The sequence below is a fragment of the Cavia porcellus genome, unplaced genomic scaffold (genome assembly GCF_034190915.1).
Source record: "Cavia porcellus strain 051 isolate PalLab524CR breed Dunkin Hartley unplaced genomic scaffold, mCavPor4.1 scaffold_9, whole genome shotgun sequence".
NCBI lineage: Eukaryota > Metazoa > Chordata > Mammalia > Rodentia > Caviidae > Cavia > Cavia porcellus.
In genome coordinates this window covers 67,252,183-67,261,454 of record NW_026947492.1, presented here as the reverse complement: position 1 = coordinate 67,261,454, position 9,272 = coordinate 67,252,183, and the positions used below count along the sequence as shown (strand labels likewise).

Below are 9,272 nucleotides of genomic sequence, written 5' to 3'. Positions count from 1 at the left end.
TTTGAAGAGAACAATTTCATATTGTTTGCAAATCTAAGGTGTTTTACCTATTCTTTTGTGTACTTTTCTTACAAAAAATATAAAAGGACTTCTGTTCCTAGGAAATATACAGAACAATTTTAATAAGAAGCATTTTAGTCCAGGGTAAAAATATTTGACTCTATACTATATTATATATTATATATTATATATATATATATATATATATATATATATATATATATATATCTTGGAAAAATATGTCTCTGTATTTTATATATAAAATCAAATACCACTTTCCCTTAAGCCAGGTGAACTGTATCATCTCCACATAATGAAGGGCTGTGTTTCTTATCACTCTTCTGAACAATGGGACCGACAGATTTCTTTAGACAAATCGTAGACATCTCAGTATATGAAGCTAAAATGTTGATCCATAAATCTCAGTACAACAATACAAGAGATATTCACATTGAGCAGGCGCATATGTATTTTTCCTCCTTCTTACTGCTTGTGAGGTCACGTCTGCATATTAAGTTTTTGAATAAAAATGTGAGCAACCCATATATGAATTTCCTTGTCTTCACACCATGAACAATAGGATTAAGGGCAGGGGGTACAAGCAAGTAGACGGTAGACAGGAGGATGTGGATGAAAGTGGCACATGGCCAAAACCATGACTGAAGAAAGAAAAAAAGCGAGAATATAAAATTCCAAGAAGACAACAATATGGGTTATGCATGTGTTGAATGCTTTGATTCGTGCCTCTTTCTGAGGAAGATGAAAAACAGCCTTTAGAATGAGAAGGTAGAAGAAAAATACAAAGACCATGTCAAACCTTAGAATTGCAAAGGCCACAAAGAACCCACATGACTTGTTAATATGAACATCTTCTTCAGCAATCTTGACTACAGCCATGTGCTCACAGTAAGAATGGGCTATAACCAAAGAGTGGAAAAGTTTCAGTTGTTTCAATAAAATGGGTAAAATCCCAACCAGTGCTGTGGACCAGATTGTCACTATCAGCACCATTTGAACTAGAAACAAAGGCATGAGGAAGGCTGTGTGCCTCAAAGAATCACAGATGGCAATGTAGCAATCAAAGGCCATGGCCAGGAGGATGCCAGATTCCATGCCCTGCAAGGCATGAACAAAGAAAAGCTGGGTCAGGCAAGCATCAAAAGCCATGGAACCAGAACCAAACCAGAAAATGGCCAACATCTTAAGTGCAATGGCTACACAAAGACCTAGGTCAGTAGCTGCCAATACTGCTAGGAAAATATACATCGGTTGGTGTAAACTGAGTTCTATAGGGATAACAACTAGCAATAAATGTTCCCCAGCAGAGCCAGCAGGCATAGACCAAACAAAGGAAATCCAATCCAAAACTGCACATTCTCTAGTCCAGGGATACCAATCAGAGTCACCATCCTTGAGTTCAGGTTTGACATATTGGTGGCTCCCATGGTGGCTGGTTGTACTTTCTAATGATTACATGGTCTATGATCTAGTCAGAGAAAACTTAGAAATGGGAAGGAGAATGGCTCAGCCCTTATACTTTCTCTCAGAAGACATGTATGGAAATTTGACCCTTTGACTTTCAGTCTTTATATACCAACTTCATTCAAAATCAGAATAGAGCTCTTATTATCTATTTAGGTCATCAATGCGAAGCTATTGGCTTTTATGAATCTCAGTGCAATCTAGGTGCCTTTTTCATTTTAATTTTAATTGGCAATGAAAATAACTCCCTTTGGATACACTGCCTCACTTCACATCTACCACAAACTTCTGATCATTTTTAATATTTTACTTCACCTCTTTCTTTGGAAAACCACCAAATAATAATTAAAACAACAATATCTATAATTACATTTAAATAAGGTTATTCTTGGGCAATTCTACAAGCTTAAAAACTTGCAAATTTTTGTACCATACCATTAACTGAAGACATCAACTGATTAAGGAATATTTCTTTGAATGAGAATTTTTTTCCTTTGACAGGAAACTGGAGGGAGAACTTTTTTAAAATTACAGAAAAATGAAATGATGGACAGTCAGTGTTACTAGTCAGTATTAAAGTAGTAACACATATGTATCAAATTTGATATAAAATGCAGGTTGTTTTAATACTTAATAGAAAATGTGGAACATTATTTTATGAGACTCTATACTGAAAAACATCAGTAAGTTAAAGTCAATGAAATAGACATAAAATTTTAAAAAATTACATAAATATATTCCTTTTATATCAGTATAAAGTGAGGTTAGGTAGAAGAATTGATAAACACCCTAAAAGGAATTTTTATATATGTCTTCTATAGATCAATGCATCTTGTTATTGACACAAATTGTTAAATGCAGGACCTAGTACAGATGCAGAAAGAAAATAGACTTGAGACTATTTATTTGCAATTTTTTGGTAATCCAACAAGGAATAAAAGGAAAAATCAGCTCTAATGCCATCATAATAGCTAATTCAATAATTCCATTAATTTCCTTCTATACAGTGTAGTATACAGAATCATGGGATATACATATATAAATATAAAATGTCATCTACTACTGGATTTACTGTTTTTCTCACTATAACATGATTATGATACCAATTCATTCATTAGATGATGGGAAGGACTACTTAAAACTATATATGAAGGTCTAGAACACATAAGCAATCAATGTCTGGTAGCAAATGCTTGTCAGAAATATCAAGAACTTCCCTGAAAACAGAAACACTATTGCTTTCTTGCAGAAACATCAAATAAATACACAAATGGCAAAAAATTTCTGAACAAAGAATTGGTTACAAATTTCATGGTAAGATGGATTCTCTGCAGCTGAATGACATTGTCCAGTTAGATAGATCTGTAAGATCTGACACTCATGTAAGCAGAAAAACTGATCACTATTGAAGCTGATGCATAATGTCTCAGTCCTCTGTATATCTTGGTTGAGTGAATACATTGAATATATTGAACTAATTTGGCCAATACACCTGAAAAATAAATCTTGTCCCATCTAAAAGCTTTAGTAAGTTAGTAGGAATGCAATGAATGGAAATACTAATCTAAAACAGCTTCTGTGATGGTAAATTTATTGTTATTTTGTGCAATTTAGAGTTACATGATAATCCAGTCAAAAAAGTTTTTTTCCTGGTCTCACAGTGGAAAATGACATAGGTATAGGTAAATGAAGACATATAAATCACATAAAGTGAATAAAAATTAATGTTTTAATGTCCCTGATATAGACAAAGACAGATTTCAGGGAATGCAAAAATTAGCTTAGGGTACTGTAGCTACTGCTAGACATTGTTAGCTAAAGCTAACAATGCTGTCACAGAGAAGAATATTTAATTTTTTATCCTGTCCATATCTTTCAACACTTCATGTTTGAATACACACACATGCAGATGCACACGCACACACACACACACACACACACACACACAACCTCTGTAACTCCAGGGTATATATTATTTAAAAATTTCATAAACCAAGCTATGTTACAATCACGTGTCATAGGAATTACATTGGAACACATTTCTTGTTCTCATCTTGCTCTTGCTACTAATCAACAGCAGTGTCTATTATGTTTTCTTCATAGTAATTAGAGTGATAGTTTTGATCATATTTGTTTCTCTTTCATCTACAAGTGATGTGAATCTGTCTTATAAATTGTTCATCAATCTACCAAACAGTTACCTTTGATCTGAAAAAGAAACTGATCAGGCTGTGTTACTGAGAAATATAGCATTAAGATCATTCAATTATCTGCCTTTGTTACTCTCTTTTAAAATGTTATACCATTAACAATTCTTAGCAGTATGCATTGCCAAAATATGAAGAAGAAACTCATCCAGATAAACAAATATGGGAGTAATATAAGAGGAATGAAAGCAAAGTATCTTTGCTGATAGATTTTAGAATCCATAAGACATTAACAGCTAAGCATCTCGCATCATCTGCCTGGAGCTCTTCTTTTCCTTTACTTTTCATAGAATCTGAGGTGATCTCAGGAGGATGTTAGTGACCTGGTCCCTGGGGTGGCCATCACACTTCTTAAACCAGCCTCTGCAGAAGAAAAGTACTCCCTGCTCGAAGGTTCCAAGGCAGACAATATTGAGTTACTTTTTCAGAAATAATGAGGACAGGGATATATCAAGTGATGGATCATTATCAGAGCATGATGATCTGAAATAATTTTTGAATTGTGTGAAAAGAAGAGCAGAGATAAAATAATTTGTTTCCTTAAAAAACAAAGGACAGACATTCTCTTCTGTAACTTTCAGGCCTATGGCTAGTTTACAGTTGAAATAAACATAATACAATACATTATGTACATATAATTTAACTATAGTTCTAATTCATGAAGTTATATTTACTACTATCACTGTGATCACTATCACTAAATTCTGGAATTGTTAAATACTTTGAAATTTCAAAATATGGAGTAAAAAAGATACAGTTCCATCTTCTTAGTGGCAATATACTTACCACTTTGGTCATTTGCAATTAAATGGATGCAATTTGAGAATCTACTCTTAAATGAAATAAGTCAGACATACACACTTAAATATCACATGGTTTCTCTTAATTGAGACATGTGCATATATTTACATGTATATATACCCAAACAAAGAGAAAATACAAAAAAGAAAAATAGGAAATAGGGAGAAGCTCAATAATTCCTTAAATTACTATACAATTGTTACAAAAGTATTTTAATGCACATGGTAATTATTTTCACTTATACGATCAGTTTCTCTTACTTCACTGTAAAGAAAGTTTTGTGTCATTATCAGATTCTGCTTGTAAGAAAATTTTTGTGCTATGTCTTGCACTTTGAGTAATTACTTTGCAAAAGAATGATGCACAGTTTACAGCCATTGTTATTGTCTCATTTCATTATTATGAAATTTGTGGGTTTTTCCATAAAATAAAGAAATATTTGCAATAAATACTAATTTGCAATTAGTATTTATTTGCAATAAATACTAATATCATTGCTAACTAGTACATACATACAGCTCATCTTAACCATTTTTATTTCTCCTTCATCTCCCCCTCTTCCCTATTAACTGTAGATCTCCTTCAAATATCTATGAAATATATCTCGCTGTCTCATTTCACCTGTCTTTTGTTTTGCTCTTTAAATAATTTATAGTTGGGCTTTCACATAGATGGAAAACCTGTGGAATTTAATGTTTTGTGTGATTTATTTGGCATAGCATTCTAGTCCCAAGATATACCCTTCTTACTAAAACTGACTTCCATTTATGATTTATGACCACTGTGGGTTAGGTCAAATAGAGAATATATAATTGTCTATTTTTTTTTATCAGTACCAGGGATCAAACTCATGACAGTCTGCTTGTAAGGCAGATGCTTATGCTGCTGAGCTAAATCCCCAGTCCCCATAATTACCTATTTCTACACCCTTTGAATCTTCCTCTGAGACTTGGGAAACTGTTATTAGTGGTTAGAAAAGTTTTATTTCTTCTTTCCATTTTACTACTTACCTATTTGTCTTAGTGCATTGGTTAAGATCTCAGATACAATATGCATAAAAATGGTTTGAAAATACTTGTATCTTAGTTTATGAATAAATGTTTAATATTCAGCATTAACTGAAAAGTCAAGAAAAAGATATTTCATACAATCTGACTTGAATTTCATTTAAGTCATCTTGAATTTGTTAATATTTTACATACTAGAATACCTGCATGTTTGTTTTTTTTTTTTTTTTTTTTTTTTTTTTTTTTTTTTTTTTTGCCTTCAAACGCCTTTTTAACATTGTGAATTGCAAAAAGCAAAATGATTTAATTTCTACCTAATTTTATTTGTGGTTATTATTTTCATTTTATTTTTGATTTGCTCAAATTCTGTAATTTGCATTTGCAAAATCTCAAAATTGCATTTTGTTATATATTTTCATAATAGATTTGTTTAAAAATACAGTGAACAGGTTTTGGAATCAAAATTGTGTTTTTCTGATAAAATTTATATAGAGAAATTAAACTTCCAACCTACTGTGTCCAATACAAGCTTGTGTTCTCTAAATTGAAGAACAAATTTTAGGAACAAAGGAGGTTAAGAGCACAATATATTTATGGAGAGAAAGAAAACTTCTGTCTGAAGAGAGACAGAAAGGTCCTGAGAGGGTTGCCAAGGACTCTTGTCTTTTCCAGAGAAGTTTATAGATTAAAATCATGGGTTCAAAGTGGGGAAAGACTGGGAAATCACAAGGCAGATGGGCATAAATGTGGCACATAACTATAGCCAATAAGATCAATAGTTCAGAAAAAATTCATTAAATTAGGGACAAATGGGTAGGCAAGTCACATGAAAGCAGGCACTCTTATGTAGCTGTAACTCTATCTAGGGGGATGGGACTATTTAGGGTATCAATCTTCATCACAGGGGGGCATTTGCATGGTCTTTTATCCTGATGCCTGGCCCATAGCAGGAGGCCTCAAGTCTCCCCTGCTATTGCCAGCTATCTGCACTGAGTGGATTGAGGACCTAGCCTGGTCTCATGTTCTACAATATTTTTAACTATCTCAGCTGCCTTCAACAATCTCCCTTCTGAAGAAATAACCCAGATAGTCAACTTAGAACTCAACATAATATAACATGGGGAGCTCCAAACGCAGGGAGAAGAATTCTCTCATCACAAGAAGATACTAAGATGAGAAAAATCGCTCAAACTTTCACTGCCAGCCGGCTATGCCACAGTGCAGCCCTGAGCACCTCTGGCCACCAGCAAGACAGGTCATTCCTACATTGCTGTGCTCCAGCCACTGCCTCTGACTTTGCCACAAGGGGCCTGCTCAAGGTTGGTGGAATAGAGCGACTGGGCACCCATCGGATGCCCCTGCCCTCATCACGACCGCCAAGACCACTGCTGCCACCGCTGCTGCTTTCGCTGCCTCCACCTCTGCCACCTCCACTGCCTCTGTGGATCCAGGTCATACCCTGGAGGGCATGAGGAGGAGGGCGCATTGTGGCATCACGGGCGTGGGACAAAACTTGCTGGGATGCATTGCTGCCTTCACAGTCACTGCTCATGCAAGGACCCAAGCCTGTGGCACCAGCGCTGAGTGGGGCCCAACTGCTGGAGCACCCCCGATGTCCCCAGGAAGGTGAGTGTGTCTTCACCACTGCCAGGCCCACAGAGGCCCACAGAGCCACTGCCACAAATGGAGCCCAGAGAATCTGCTTCAGAAAACACCTCTTCAGACAATAATAAAAAATACAGAATCAGAACTTTCCAGTTTCCTGCCATGATTGACAAGCTTCGGGGAACTGGGCCTGCCTGTCTGTGCCCTGAGCTCTAGATGGAGTGGCCTGAGGTGAGTGCACTTGCACGATCGTGAGCCCCTGGGAGGGAGTTTAAGATACCTCAGATAACAGCAAAAATTGGGGAGGGCATCAAAACCCCAGTCAGCACACTTCAGAAAAACTTTAAGCAATAGGGCGAGGGCCACAGACCCCCAGACACACCTATCTGAAAAAAACCAGAAATATGACAACAGATAGAAAAAAAAAAAATCTCCAGCTGCTGACCCTGGAAAAATGATCCCAGGAAAAAAAATACAGAAGAGAAACAGTGCAATAATCAGGCAATAATAGATACAGCAGCAGCGGTCATAGAGTAATACCTTCATAATCTCAAAGACAAATTTAAAACTGTGCTTCTGATCCAAGTGAGGCAAGATATAAAAAGATTAATTAAAGGAATGATAAGCCCCTCCCAAGAAAACACAGAAGGAAGAAAGGAGGAACTCAGAAAAGGAAGAGAAACCTTTGATCAAGAATATAAACATAATCTAGAATACGTCAAACAGATCCAAAGAGATTACCAGGAATCTAAAAACTCCATTAAGGACTGGCAAAATTTCTTGACAGAAACTAAAGTTAGCCTTTTGAAACTTGAAGAGAAATTTATGGTGTGTGATTGTGAAAGAAAAGATCTCTTAAAAATAACAAGAAACCAGAAAGAAACAATTCAAAGGCTAGAAGATAAGAAGAGGATTTATGACTTAAGAATAAAAAATGTGAGAGAAGAAGCAGGAATAACTACAAATTTTCTAAAAATTATAGAAACTGAAAGGAAATACATATCTTAAGCTAAAATGTTATTCGGTAATTCCTAACAGTTTAAAGCTATAAATTGATATCATGCTATCACCTGTGAAATATTTTATAATACCTTTACTAGTTACTTGCCTGTTGTTTAACAATTATTTAAAGTCACTAGTTAGAAATCAAAAAGATGACAAGAACTATTTCTTGATATTCATTTACCATTTTTATATATAATCTTTCTCCATGGCATACTCATCTGTATTATAAAGACACTGACCTCACTTACACCAGTATTGTAACCTATAGAACAAGTTCCACAATGATTTATATACTTAATGTATGTGATGCTATGGAAAACCTGATACATAAACTTATGAAAATGTTGATATTTTCCCCAAACAGGAACAGGCTGTGGAATTTTAGGGTAAGGAAAAAATAACCACAGAAAAATGAAAACTTGATGATAGAAATGAAGAGCTCCATGTGAGTGGGTAAATTCCAGGGCAAAGAACTTTCCTCCAGCATTTTTACGTCTAAGATTGGTACTTTTTCCAAGCACTAATGAAAAGATTAAAGTTGAATTAAGAATGTGATGTAATAGTTTCAAGATTTTTTGCAAATAACACTAGTTGAATTGCTTAAGAAAAAGTTTTGTAATAATTATCTGTCTTTTTTTTTTGTTGTTGTTGTTTAGTGCCTATTGAAATTTAATGGTTTAATTGAAAAATGGTTTCCTTAAAGTCATTTCTTTTAAGGAGCAAGACACTATAAGCTTGATAATCTTGGTTTTTAAAAATAATCTGATATCACATAATGACCTGTCTCATTCCTACTGGTAGCTAGAAAAAGAAAAAAAACAAAAAAACAAACAAACAAACAAACAAAAAAAACCCCAAACAAACAAACAAAAAAAAAAACTATGATTTTTAAAAAATGAAACAAGAAGAAACGAGGAGCCTGGTGCACATTTTGCCTGGAGCAGGAAAGGATGCTCTGCTGGACATATAGATCAGACACTAAGTCCTTCAAGAAATCCCACTCCCTTTTCATTTCCCTACTATCTACACAACTCTAACATCCCCTGCATTTACAGAGAAAGCAAGGATAGGTTGCCTCTATATTACATCTTTTTACTTTAAAACAAATCAAGAGATATTAATCATAATTCAATTAACTAGGATCTAGAGAGCTAGATGGTACAGA

The 9,272-nt window shown here is 34.7% G+C and overlaps 1 pseudogene; it reads right to left on the bottom strand.

Annotated features, from left to right (window-relative positions):
- Positions 1 to 498: 498 nt before the first annotated feature.
- On the bottom strand, positions 499 to 1,445 carry LOC100733201 (olfactory receptor 52A5-like; annotated as a pseudogene).
- Between the last annotated feature and the right edge of the window lie 7,827 nt (positions 1,446 to 9,272).